A 13,562-nucleotide genomic window follows, 5' to 3' on the forward strand; every position below is an offset into this window, starting at 1 on the left:
CATGGATTATAGATTACAGTGTAGTTTACTCTCCCACACAGTTCTGTGGGTTATGGCGAGATATACAGTGGCCTGTATCTGCCGTGGCATTGTCATTCAGGACAATTCCCAAGTCCTGAAAATGCCCCCGTATTACATCTGTTTTCCCTCTCCCTGACCTCAGAGCCTCCAGTGGCCACTGCTTCCACATCAATGATATAAGTTCTTCCATTGCTAGAATCACAATAAGTTTATTGCAGAACACCAGTAAGTCCACTCTAGTCCATAGCAGTATTTCTTACATAAGGATGCCCCAGGTCTTTTATGCAAATCCTGTGGACCACTCCTTGCCTTGAACAACACCTGGCATCTGGATCCAAAGGAAAATAAACCACAGATACTGCCTTCAAGGAGCTTATGGTTTTCTGCGGAGCCCACAAGATGGGCAAGCAGCAGGGTGAACGCTGGTGCCAGGCAGTCGACGCCGAGGACACAGTGTACAGTGCAAAGGAAGGAGGAGAGAGGGGATCCAAATCTCCTGGGCAGGGGCAACACCACAAGGAGATGTGCAGAGGTAGGAAAGCACAAGATATCTGTGGTAAGAATGGCAAGAGAAAAGGTTATGTATATATGTATACATATGAAAACATATGTTAACACAATTTTAAATTCAGAATAGGAAAAAAAGGTTAACTGGAGTAGGCTTCTACAGGGATTGTATTCGTTTTCCATTGCTGCCATAACAAATTATCACAACTCTTTAGTGGCCTAAAATACAAAGTTATCTTACAGCCAAGATGTCAGCAAGGCTCTAAGGGAGAATCCTTGCCCTTTTCCAGCTTTTAGAAGCCTCTCCCATTCCTTGGCTGTGTTCTTCCTCCATCTTAAAAGCCAGCAACCTTGCATCTCAAACTTCATCCATCCTCACATCTTTAACCATAGTCAGAAAAAGTTCTCTGCTTTTAAGGACTCGTGATTATTATATTGGGCCCTCTCAGAAAATCCAGAATATTTCTGCATCTCAAGGTCCCTTTTTCCATGTAACACTCACAGGTTCCAGGGATTAGGATTTGGGCGTCCTTGGGGGCCTTCACTCTCCCTACAACAGTGAAGGAGTGGTAGCCAGGTTGTGGCAACTCTGAATGTGAAACCAGGTGCATCAGCTTGGTGTGATGATAACAGGGAGTTATTCAGGATTCGAATGCCAACTACTTAGAACCTTCCTTCAGAGAGAACTGATAGGACGGGAAGAGTGCACTGGGGAGGGAGGCAGGAAGCCTACGGTTTGGAGGTGTGTGTGACCCTGAGGCCAAGGGCCCAAGCACAGGTCATTTGCAACTCTATTGTAGAGTAAAGATAAGGTAGGAGTCTGGAAGACTTGGGCCAGTTTCCAAGTTCGCCACTCAGTGGTGGAACTGGTCGAGCTGGTCTTCCCACAAAGTCCAGTGAAGTTCCCCTAGCTCCCAACAGACAGGCCATCGACCAGAGACCTCCACACATAAGAATAATGTAAGTACAGAGGGAGAGGGTGTAACTCAGGGTTGAGCACCCATTTAGCATGAACAAGGTCCTGGGTTGAATCCTTGGTACCTCCTTTAAAAAAAAAAAATAGAACGTAGGTACAACAAGCCCTTTTCTGATATCTGCTGAGTCATAAAGGTGCCCAAAGCATTCTTTGAAACAATAGAAGGTGAATTAGACAAGTGCAATAGTCTATTGGATTTATACATACACCAGTGTTTTTTAGTGTATTGCAATCAGGTCTTACAACTTCTAAAATGCTCAGAGATGAGGGAGGATCTGACATGAAGGTCCCCATCCCTGTGATAAGAAGATTCGTTATATATGTTACCCTACCACAGTAAAAAATGTTTTGGGAACAGATGTGACTCAAGCAGTTGAGCACCCACCTCCCACCTGGGAGGTCCTGAGTTTGGTTCCTGGTGCCTCCTAAAGAAAAAAACAAAGACAATGAGCAAACAGATGAGCCATCTTCGCGGGTGGGTGGGGGGGATGTTTTAAATATAGTGAAAAAAAGAAAGATTCATTACTCCAGAGGCTGCTGGACCAGGGCAGCAATTCTCAAGCTTGCAGAACAAAAGAATCCCTTAAAATCCAGATCCTGAGCCCATCTGAGATGCCCTGAATCCAAACTCTCCAGGGAAGGGGCAGAAATCTGTTTCTCACAAGTGCCCCAGGTGATACAGGTTTAGGAAATCCTGGACTGTGGTAAAGATGCATTCAAACATTCTTGAAATTCCACCTGCTCCATTTTCATGGAGGCACCTGCCAGCCGCCTCATATCTGAGGTAGACTTCTAAAAAATCCACCCAAAGCTGAATTATTAATTATATTTCTTTTTTTTTTAAGATTTATTTATTTATTTATTTCTCTCCCCTTCCCCCCACCCCTGCCAGTTGTCTGCTCTCTGTGTCCATTCGATGTGTGTTCTTCTGTGACCGCTTCTATCCTTATCAGCTGCCGCTGGAATCTGTGTTTCTTTTGTTGCGTCATCTTGTTGTGTCAGCTCTTCGTGTGTAAGGTGCCACTCCTGGGCAGGCTGCACTTCCTTTTGCGCTGGGCAGCTCTCCGTATGGGGCGCACTCTTTGCACGTGGGGCTCCCCTACGCGGGGGACACCCCTGCATGCAGGGCACTCCTTGCGCGCATCAGCACTGAGCATGGGCCAGCTCCACACGGGTCAAGGAGGCCCAGGGTTTGAACCGCGGACCTCCCATGTGGTAGACGGACGCCCTAACCACTGGGCCAAGTCTGCTTCCCTATTAATTATATTTCATCTCAGTTTCATTTGTTGGTTATTAAAAGTTTCACGGGGGTTTTTTGGGGGGGAGGGTAATTAGGCATTTCAACGGTTGTGATCAACTCTTGAAATTCAACATTTGGCTTTTTTTCACCACTGTGTAATCTAGGGAAAGTCACTTTGCCCCTCTGAACCTCTAACTTTATCCATGAAGTGGGGATAACCACTGAAAATATCACCCTATCTTTTGACTGAAGGCAGACCCCACCTGGAAATGGTGGGCTCCCAGCAGTGGGGAAGGCCAGTCCCCATCCTCTCCCAACCTCAGCTTGATATCACCAGGAGGGGATGAGGACAGGTGAAAACTCAAGTACCTTCTTATGCCAAGACAGTGAACAAAATGGACAGCAATCACTACCCTTCTGGAGCATGCTTACTGGCAGGAAACATATAATAAATAAATGAAATACAGGATAAATCAGATAAGTATCTTGGAACAAAACAGAGTAGGAAGGACAAAGGGAGTATGAGGTGGGAATCAACTTCTGTTTTTAATTGGCTAACAATTCAGTGAGGAAATTTCTCACTGAGAAAGAGTTTTGATAAAAGACCTGAAGAAAGGGGAGCAGATACAGCTCAGTAGTTGGGCACCTGCTTCCCATGTACAAGGTTCTGGGATCAATCCTGGTACCTCCTAAAAAAAAAGACCTGAAGAAAGTTTGGCAGAAAGCAAAGCGGATAGCAAATGCAGAGGCCCTGAGGTGGGAGTGTGGAGGACTAAGTACTGGAAGGAAGGAAGCCAGTGTAGCTGGTTCAGAGCAAGGGAGTGGGAGAGGACTGGGAGATGAAATCAGAGAGAGAAATGATGTGTGCAGGGGTTATCAGACATTGTATTGGCTTTGAAGGACATTTTAAAGACTTAAGCTTTTAATCTGATATGGGAAACCACTGGAGGAACAGAGCAAAGACCTGGGAAGAATTCCTCTGCTTTCTTATGTGGAGAGTAGGTTATATGAGGCCACCGGCAGAACTAGGGAGGCCAGGTAGGAAACCATCAAGATAATCCAGGGAAGTGGATGTGACTCAAGCAACTGGGCTCCCTCTACTGTATGGGAGGTCCTGGGTTCGTTTCCCAGGGCCTCCTGGTGAAGGCAAGCTGACCGGCCTGCACAGTGAGCTGGTGCAACAAAAGAGACAAAGAGGAGAGACAATGAGAGACATAACAAACCAGGGAGCTGTGGTGGCTCAAGTGATTGAGTGCCTCTCTCCCACATAGGAGGTCCCAGGATTGGTTCCCAGTGCCTCCTAAAGAGAAGACAAGCACAGAGAGCACACAGCAAGTGCAAACAACACGGGGTGGGGGGAAATAAATAAATCTATAAAAAAAAATAATCCAGGTGAGAGAGGCTTGTGGCTCAATTGGGGTGGCAGCAATGGAGAAAGTGAACAATGGCAGAATTTCAAATATATTTTGAGGGTAGGATTTGCTGGTGGACTGGTGTAGGGTACAAGTGAAAAGGAGTCAAGGACAACTTCCAAGGTTTTGGCCTGAGCTAGTGGAAGGAGGGAGCTACCACTGAGATGAGGACGAACACAATAGGAGCAGGTTTGGGGGATAATATCAGCATTTTGGCTTTGGACCTACCTGTTGAGTGTGAGATGTCTGTTAGACATTCAAATGGAGATGTCAGGGAGGCATAGTGGATAGAAGAGCGTGGAGTTCAGAGGAGAGTTCTGGGCTAGAGATAGAAAGTTTGGGAGCATTGGCATTGAGATAGTGTTTCAAGTCATAAGACTATAACATCACCAAGGAAGTGGGTGTAAACAGAAGAGGGCTGAAGACTGAGTTCTGGAACACAGATGGAATTATTAAATATTAGAAGGAATCAGCAACAAAGGCTGAGAGAGGAGGAAAACCAGAAAGCTGATATTATCTATCATTTTTGAGTTGCCCCTCAGTTTACTGATTTCTCTGTTGAGAAATATTTAATGAGTACCTACTGTGTGCCACACACCCACTATGGACAGACAAGATGCAGCTTTCTCTCTTATAGCTTCCATTCTAGGCATCATTTACATATATTTTCTTGTTTACTCTTCCTAACACTTCTGAGAAGGTAAGTTCAACTCCCACCATCTCATAGATGGAGAAAACAAAGCTAAAAGAGGTTAAGTATCATCCAAGGTTATAACATTGGTAATGGGCAGAGTCAGCATTTGAATCCAGTCTGACTGGGAGGGAGGTAATAATCAACATTAAACATTTACCAAGTTATTACAATGTGACAGGCACATATTAACTCTCATTATCATGAGATACTGTGAGGCAGCTGCTGTAATTCCCATTTTACAGACTGAGGAAACTGCGGCACGGAGAAATTTAAGTAAAATCACACAGGTGGTAAAATGGAACTACAACTGTTGAGAGCCTGGCTGGGCACTTTTCCTCAGTGAAATCGTTATCCGCCCAACTACCTCCAACGGAAGTATGACCCTGTTCTACTTTCACTGTCTCTCCCTTGTCGTTTTAAGCTTAACCTTTCATTCTAAACTCTTCCCTCAAAACGCATTGGAGCACAGCTGTCACAGCGACCCCTGGTGGTCAGTACTGTGTCTCCGCTGCCTCTGATCCAGAGAAGGGCTCCCCTCCCCACCAGGGGGGCTAGGAGTCCCCGTCCTCCAGAATGCCTGGCCATCCTGCTGCCGGCCAGCAGCGCCCCTCCTTTCTTGGTCGTGGACTCGGAAAGGTCATGGGAACCGGAGTCAGGCAACCAAGGTTTGCACCCTGCCTCTACCACCTACCGACTGGGTAATTTGAGGCAAGTCTTACATTTCTCCATTGTAAAATGCCTCCCTGGCAGTGTCTGTAAGGACCACAGGAGGTAATGAATGTGAAATATGAAGCCTCAGGTCCCTTTCCTAGCCTCCAGGACTGTTGAACTGTGTCCCTGCAAAAGATGCTTGCAAGTCCTCACTCCCACTTGGTGCATGTGATCTTATTAGGAAACAGGGTCTGTGGCAGTTTAATATTATTTATGAATTCCAAAAAGAGATAGCGATTATGTTTGTAAACTGGACTGTTCCTCTGGGCATGATACCCCTTGATTGTTTTAAAATTCAAAGGTTTTATGTTTACTTGCTTAAATTGAGATTAGGGTTTTGATTCTACCACTGTCATTAGGGGGTGCAGGGTTGAGTCCCCATCCCTTTGGTGGGCTATAAAGAGATCCTCAGTCAAGAACACAAGAGCAGATATCTGAAAGAGAAGAGAGAGTACTCAAAAGACATAGCTGTGGCCCCAGAAGAGATTTGCCCGATGGTCTACAGCTGACCTTGTGAAGTGAACAGAGCAGCAGAGCCCGGAAAGAAAGGAGCCCCAGGATGAGAGATGAGCCCTAGGCGAGCCTACAGCTAAGATAGGAAGCAGCAGGACCCGCTGAGCCCTAAGAGGAAAGAGGAAGGCTGAACCCTCACAGACGTTGCCCTCTTCAACACGTGGCAAGAGTTTGATAAGGAAGTAACCTGGAGCTAGACTCCTTTTTTAAGACTGATCTATTTCTCTCCCCTCTCCTTGCCCGCTCCCCCCCGCCAGCCGTTGTCTGCTCTCTGTGTCCATTCGCCGTGTGTTCTTCTGTGACTGCTTCTATTTTTATCAGCAGCACTGGGAATCTGTGTTTCTTTTTTTGGCGTCATCTTGTTGTGTCAGTTCTCCGTGTGTGCGATGCCATTCCTGCGCAGGCTGCACTTTCTTTCGCGCTGGGCGGCTCTCCTTATGGGGTGCACTCCTTGCGCGTGGGGCTCCCCTACGTGAGGGGACGCCCCTGTGTGGCACAGCACTCCTTGCACGCATCAGCACTGCGCATGGGCCAGCTCCACACGGGTCAAGGAGGCCTGGGGTTTGAACCGCGGACCTCCCATGTGGCAGGCAGACACCCTATCCATTGGGCCAAGTCCACTTCCCTTGAGCTGGACCCTTTAGGGTCTTGTAACCATAAGCTTTTACCCCAAATAAATACCCTTTATAAAAGTCGACAGATTTCTGGTACTTTGCATCAGCACCCCTTTGGCTGACTAATACAGGGTCATTTCAGATGGAATTACTTAGGTTAAAAGGAGATCATATTGGAGTAGGGTGGTCCCTTAATCCAATATGACTTGTGTTTTATAAGAAAGGGATAAGAGGAGACAGCTGAGAGACACTAGGAAGAAGGTCACGTGGAGATGGAGGAAGCAGTGACACATCTACAAACCAAGGAATGCCAGGGTTTGCTGGCAAATACCAGAAGCTAGAAGAGGCAAGGAAGGATTATTCCATACAGTCTACTGATGGTGCCTGGCCCTGCTGACACCTAAGATTTCAGTCTTCTCGCTCCAGAACTGTGAGCCAGTACATTTCTGCTGTTTTAAATCATCCAGTTTGTGGTACTTTGATAGAGCAGCCCCAGGAAACTAAGACACCACCTACAGTCAGAAGATGCTAAGGTACAAGAGCACTAGTTTGGGGGTAAGGCTGCCAGTGAAAGTCCTCCAGTGACTGGCCAAGAGCACTTTTGAGTGCAGAACATCTATTATGTGATTCAAAACTATTTTTCAATCTCATCTACCCCATTCCCCAGTCCTTCCTTCTATATGTAACCATTTCTATTAGTTTCTAATAGACTTTTCCAGTGTGTATTTTAAAATGTAAATATATTTTATTCCCCCTTTCTTCCACAAAAGGTGGCGTTCTCTAAGTCTTGTTCTGCCCCTTGCTTTTTTCATGCAGCAATATAGCCAGGAGATCTTTCCATACTATGTGGTTTTTAAATGACACCCTCCCTGGTTTTAAATAATCTCCCTCCCTATGACTCCCAAATCCCCAGGAAAATCTGCCACCCCATGAATGCTAGGGGGAGGGCAAGGGTGTGGAAACAGAAGGAGAATGTGGGTAGAAACAGAGCAAACTCCAGGCAGCATCAAAAAAGAGCGAGCCAGGGAAGTGGACGTGGCTCAACTGATACAGCGTCCACCTACCATATAGGAGGTCCAGGGTTTGATCCCCAGGGCCTCCTGGTCCATGTGGTGAGCTGGCCCACACGCAGTGCTGCCATGTGCAAGGAGTGCCATGCCATGCAGGGGTGCCCCCGCATAGCGGTGCCCCATGCACAAGGAGTGCGCCCTGCAAGGAGAGCTGCCCTGCGTGAAAAAAAAAATGCAGCCCACCCAGGAGTGGCACTGCACATACGGAGAGCTGACGCAGCAAGATGATGCAACAAAAAGATTCCTGGTGCCACCTGACAAGAATGCAAGCCAACACAGAAGAACACACAGCAAATGGACACAGAGACCAAACAATGGGGAGAGGGGGAGAGAAATAAATAAATCTTTTTTTTTTAAAAAAAAAGAGCCAGAGGAAGGAATGACCATAAGTAAGTAACACACCCCACCCCCCAGATAGCTAAGCATTAGGGCTCTGCACTTCTACCCAGCATGGAGTGGGGTTCTGAAGTGGACAGATTGCCTATCGATCCCTAATTTCGGGGAACTCCCTTCTCCACTACATATGGTTTAGGAGGGGCAGAACCTGAGGACCACTCTAAGCAGGTGACCCACATTTGGCCAATTAGAGACCAGAGAGTTCGGTTCAGGGATGGGCAATGACCTAAGCTGAGCCAACAAGATTCCTCCCATGTTTTCTTTACACTGGAGCCATTGGAAAGTATTCTCTCTTCTGAGACTGAGAGCGGTAAAGTCAACGAAAACCTAGAACTATTTGTAAGCCATCTTGCATGGCTGCATGGAAAAGATAAATGAGGGATGATGAGAGAAATGGGGTCCTGAAAATATCTCTTGTGCCCCTGGATCCAACCATACTTAAAGCTATATATTTTAGACTTTATCAGTAAACCCTCTCCAGCCCTCCACCATACCATTTCTTTTTTTTTCTCTTTAGTTTATGGTCAGTTTCTGTTACCTGCGAATGACAGAATCTCGGTTAATACAGTGTTTAAATAAATCACATCTAAATCTTAAGTGGGCAGGAGATCCAAGTCAAATCATAAATGGGTTGGCATACAGCACATTAACAGATACTCCCTGCACCATCTAAGTGAGGTTGCCTGGTTCGTTTTGGTTGTTGTTGGTTTGTTTGTTTTTTGAGGTACCGCGGCTCGGATTGCGCCCCGGACCACTTATGTGGGAAGCCCTGCTTAACCAGAGCCCCATTGGCTGCCCAGATCGCTTGGTTTTGGGTCTATACTTTTCCATCAAGGTGCCTATCACAATTTTAAATGAATAATTAATCTCGTCATTACTTGCTCTTTCAACTAGAATGTTTCATTTGCGTGGGTACGGTAACTACATTCCTTACATCCAGCACATGACCTAGCACAGATCAAGAAATATTTTTTGAATGAATGAATGAGCAAGTGAAAAAACACTTAGGCAGTAATTACATGGAATTAAGGGCATGGGGTTTGGAGTCAGAAAACCTCAAAAATACTAAATCAGACCCCAGATGTAAGTCCTGGTTCTGCCACTTACTGGCTGTGTGAATATGGGCATGTCACATAAGTTCTGAGACTCAGTTTTCTCAGCTGTAAAATGGAATAACATTACCCACCTTATGTGAAATAAACACGTGTGTGCGAGAGGCTATTATTATAGTACTTCCCAGTATAAGTACAAAATAAAATGTTAATCAAGGTGATAGTGAAAAAAATTTTTTTTTCTTCCTCAGTAAATGAATTATAAAAAAAGTTAAGGTGATAATGAGTAAACCTTTCACTTCACTTTCATTCTCTCAATCCCCTCTCACCACGACCCTGCTAAACGAGAATAGTCATTGTCATCTCACAGAAGCGGAAACAGGTCCCAAGGCCAGGAGGGCCTCGCTGCGGGGCCGACGGCGGGGCCTGGAACCCGCTCTTGCTCGGAGGTGGCGGGCTTGGCCCGGAGCAGCCGCGCGGCGGCCGAGCAAGCGGCGGGCGGGAATCCTCGGCGGCCCCGGGCGCTGAGGCTGCCCGTCCCGCCCGCAGGGCCCGCCCCTGTCGCCCTCACCCCAACTCGGGGTTCCCAGCCAGCCTCAGGCCTCCCCTACGCAGGCCCCAACCCACCTGCCGCGCGCGCCTCGCCGCGTCCTCCTCCCTCAGCCCCGCAGCAAGCCCGACCCCTCCCCCGACTCGTGGCCCCCCTCCCAGGTACGCACCTCCCGCCTCCCTATCCCCGCCCCTCATCGAGCCCGCGCCGCCCCTCCCCCGCCACCCCTCCCCTCCCCTCCTCTTCCCTCCCCTCCCCAGCAGCCGGGCCCTCAGTCCGCCAATCGTCGCCCCCCTCCCCCCGGCCTGGTCCCGCTCGGAGCCCGCCGTTCCCCACCCCCCCCCGCACCCCCCCCCATCTCCCCACCCCCGCACCCCCCCCCCGGCCTGGTCCCGCTCGGAGCCCGCCGTTCCCCACCCCACCCCCGCACCCCCCACCCCCCCATCTCCCCACCCCCGCACCCCCCCCCTGGCCCGGTCCCGCTCGGAGCCCGCCGTTCCCCACCCCCCACCCCCCATCTCCCCACCCCTGGCCCGCCCCGCCCCCCAGCCGCGCGGCTTCTTTTTGTTCCGGAGCGGACAGGCTCGGGTCACCCGAGCAGCTGACTCAGCGGAGTGGAGAGCCAGATCTTGAAGAACCCTCCCCCGCTCACACGCAAGTCTCTCTGGAGACCTGAAGGCCAGCGTCTGGGGAGGTGGGGTGTGCGAGCCCGCTAGTCGAGCCTTCTATCGTACCGTAGAACATTCCATCACTCCGGCCCTCCCCCCGCCCGCGAGCGCGGTTACTATTTCGGGTTAGGCCTCCGGGAAACTGACGCCGAACGCGCAACCCTACAGAGCGACTTCTGCCGAGCCCTAGCTGTTTGCCTTGAGCAAGTGCTTTGATCTCCCTGAATGTCACTTCACTTTTGGAAACCAAAATGAAGATATCAAAGGGTCACTATGAGGAGTAAATTAAATACGAAAACAAACCAGGAAAGCTGTAGGCGCGGAGCGAGCTTTAGATCCTTTGCTGTGGAAGGATTCCACAGGAAAAAAGCTGACATTTAGGTATTGAGTTCGCTCCCTTCCCCACCCCACTTCGCATGGACATTTTGTAATCCTCATTAAGGTCTTTGAAATTTCACTTTCTCTGTTAGGGCCTACCCTGATCTCTCCTGCACACACACACCTCCATGCAACTGTTCCCTTGTACATTTCCGTGGTATACAGGAACATCTCCTATTGCATTTGCACTTACCCTTAAAAAAAAAAAAAAAAAAGAGGTATAGTTTACGTTCAATGAAATGCACAGATCTTAAACATGCAGTTCATGCGGTTTAACAAATGTAAACATTCCTGTAACTCAAACTTATCAAGATACACGTTTCCCGCTCACTAGAATGTTCCCTTGGGCCCCTTCCAGATGAATCTCCACCCCACCCCCAACCCAGGAAACCACTGTTGTGATTACTATCACCACAGATGAGATTTTCCTGTTTTAGAACTGAATATAAATTAAACATACAGTTTGCACTTTTTTGAATCTGGCTTCTTTCATTTAGCATAATCTTTTTGAGATTTATTCATGTTGTGTGTATTCCTAGTTTCTTTTCATTGATGAGTAGTTTTTCAATATATGACTACAGTACTCTTTATCCCTTTTTCTGTGGGCTTTGGATTGTTTTCAGCGTGGGACTCTTATTAATAAATTTGCTGAGGCAAGATAAAAGAGGGACCTAAAGAGGAAGGGGGCAGAAAACCTAATAAGAGAAACTGAGGCATTGGCCTATTTGCTAGCATTAGCCTGCTGAGTCACACAGGCAAGCTGGGAAGGGGCAGGAGGAGCAGCACACACCCTGCAGCTTACACAGCACACGCGAACAGCTGCATTACCATAAGGCAGGCAGCAACATCACTGCATGATGGAAAGAGGGAAGGGGCAGGTGGGCACCCCCACACACACCTACTTTCAGTCTTCATGGACAGTGACCAGAGACGAATCGCCACCAGCCACCATGCCCCGCAGAGCTTGTGGAGAAGCAGCCAGTTACCACCGCGCAGCAACCCGTAACCCCCTAAGAAAATCAAACTACCCAATAGAGTTGCCCTTCTTTGCCTCTGGAGTCCTGTACCCCCATAAAACAGGGGACCCCAGGGCAGAACTTCGCATTTCTCTCCCTGAAGAAGGCCCACCCCCATGTCTGGGGGTGCACTTCTGATCTCTTGCTTTACCCCTCAGTAAATTCTCTACTTGTTTAATTAATATGTGGCTTGTTCTTGAATGCTTTCTCACAACAAAGCCAAGAACCTAGACACCTGGACACCATCTCCGATAACATTGCTATGAACATTCTTATACAAATCTTTTTGTGGACATATGTTTTTATTTCTTTTGGGTAAAGGAGTGGAATTGCTGGGTCCTTTGGAAAATGTATGTTTAACTTTACAAGAAAATACCAAAGAGTTCTCTAAAGTAGTTTTGAAGTCCTCTAGGTTATTGGATATGTTGCATAAAATAATTTTTTTATTTATTTATTTCTCTCCCCTTCCCTGCCCCGCCCCCCCTCTCCCCCCCAGTTGTCTGGTCTCTGTGTCCACTCGCTGTGTGCTCCTTTATGTCCGCTGGTATTCTTGTCAGCGGCACCGGGAATCTGTGTTTCCTTTTGTTGCATCATCTTGCTGCATCAGCTGTGTGTGGGGCACCACTCCTGGGCAAGCTGTGCTTTTCTTCTGCAGGCAGCTCTCCTTACGGGGCTCACTTCTTGTGCAGGGGGATCCCCTATGTGGGGGACACCCCTGCATGGCACAGCACTCCTTGTGTGCATCAGGACTGCACATGGGCCAGCTCCCCACACGGGTCAGGAGGCCCGGGGTTTGAACCCTGGACCTCCCATGTGGTAGGCAGATGCTCTATCAGTTGAGTCAAATCTGCTTCCCTGCATAGAAGAATTTAAGAACATGCCAGTTTTTAAATTCTTAGGCCAGTAAAAAGACTTTATTGAGAAATGAAAGAAAAGACAGAAGTACACACCCAAGTTGTGGCTGCAGGTTCCTCCTGGCAAAGAGAGCATTTGGGGGTTGGGGAGCTGCCTTTATTAAGAGGGTTCTTCCCTCCTCCCCTTTCCTAGTGTTGGAGGAGGAGCCCCAGCTGTTTGCTATTCTGATTGGTTGCCGCACCTGTTAGATCTCAGGGGGCCAATGATGAGGCCTTTTGTTTGGGGTTATCCAGGACCAATAGGGAGGACTGTTTGGTGTTATCTGGGGCCTCTCCTTGACCCAGGAAAGAGTTCCAAGTGGGACCTCATGGCCAGGGTCTCAGGGGTTTTCCAGCCTTATTCTTAGTAGCAGCCTTCCCTCAAGGAGTTTCTGGGCGGGGTCTCACAGCCCTGTTCTCTTCCTGGTCTCAGCTCTGACTCATCTTTTCCTCTTTTCCCTATACTAAGCTGCCTCAGTTTTACCATTTTACATTCCCACCAGCAATGTGTGAGAGTTCCATTTCTCCACATCCTCTGAGAATTTGGCATTGTCATTTTTTTTTTTTCACTTTTAGCTGTTCTATCTAATGGGAATAGTATGTGTATTAGTCAGCCAAAGGGGTGCTGATGCAAAGTATCAGAAATCTGTTGGCTTTTATAAAGGATATTTGTTTGGGGTAGAAGCTTACAGTTACAAAGCCCTAAGGAGTCTGACTCAAGGTACCATATGAGGTACTTTCTCACCCAAGTCAGTTGCCACATGTTGAAGCAAGATAGGGGGTGACCTGTGTGAGGGCTTAGCCTTCCTCTCCCTCTGCTATAGGCTGGCATAGGGCTTCTTTCCAGGCTC

General features: G+C 48.1%; 1 long non-coding RNA gene across 1 annotated transcript; it reads right to left on the bottom strand.

Annotated features, from left to right (window-relative positions):
• Nucleotides 1-214: 214 nt before the first annotated feature.
• Nucleotides 215-9,872, bottom strand: LOC131279806 (uncharacterized). Its single transcript, XR_009187264.1, has 2 exons — nucleotides 9,834-9,872; nucleotides 215-572 (listed from the first exon to the last, which is right to left on the bottom strand). It is a non-coding gene; the product is annotated as an uncharacterized lncRNA (long non-coding RNA).
• Between the last annotated feature and the right edge of the window lie 3,690 nt (nucleotides 9,873-13,562).

Source organism: Dasypus novemcinctus, chromosome 9, assembly GCF_030445035.2.
Source record: "Dasypus novemcinctus isolate mDasNov1 chromosome 9, mDasNov1.1.hap2, whole genome shotgun sequence".
NCBI classification, from domain to species: Eukaryota; Metazoa; Chordata; class Mammalia; order Cingulata; family Dasypodidae; genus Dasypus; species Dasypus novemcinctus.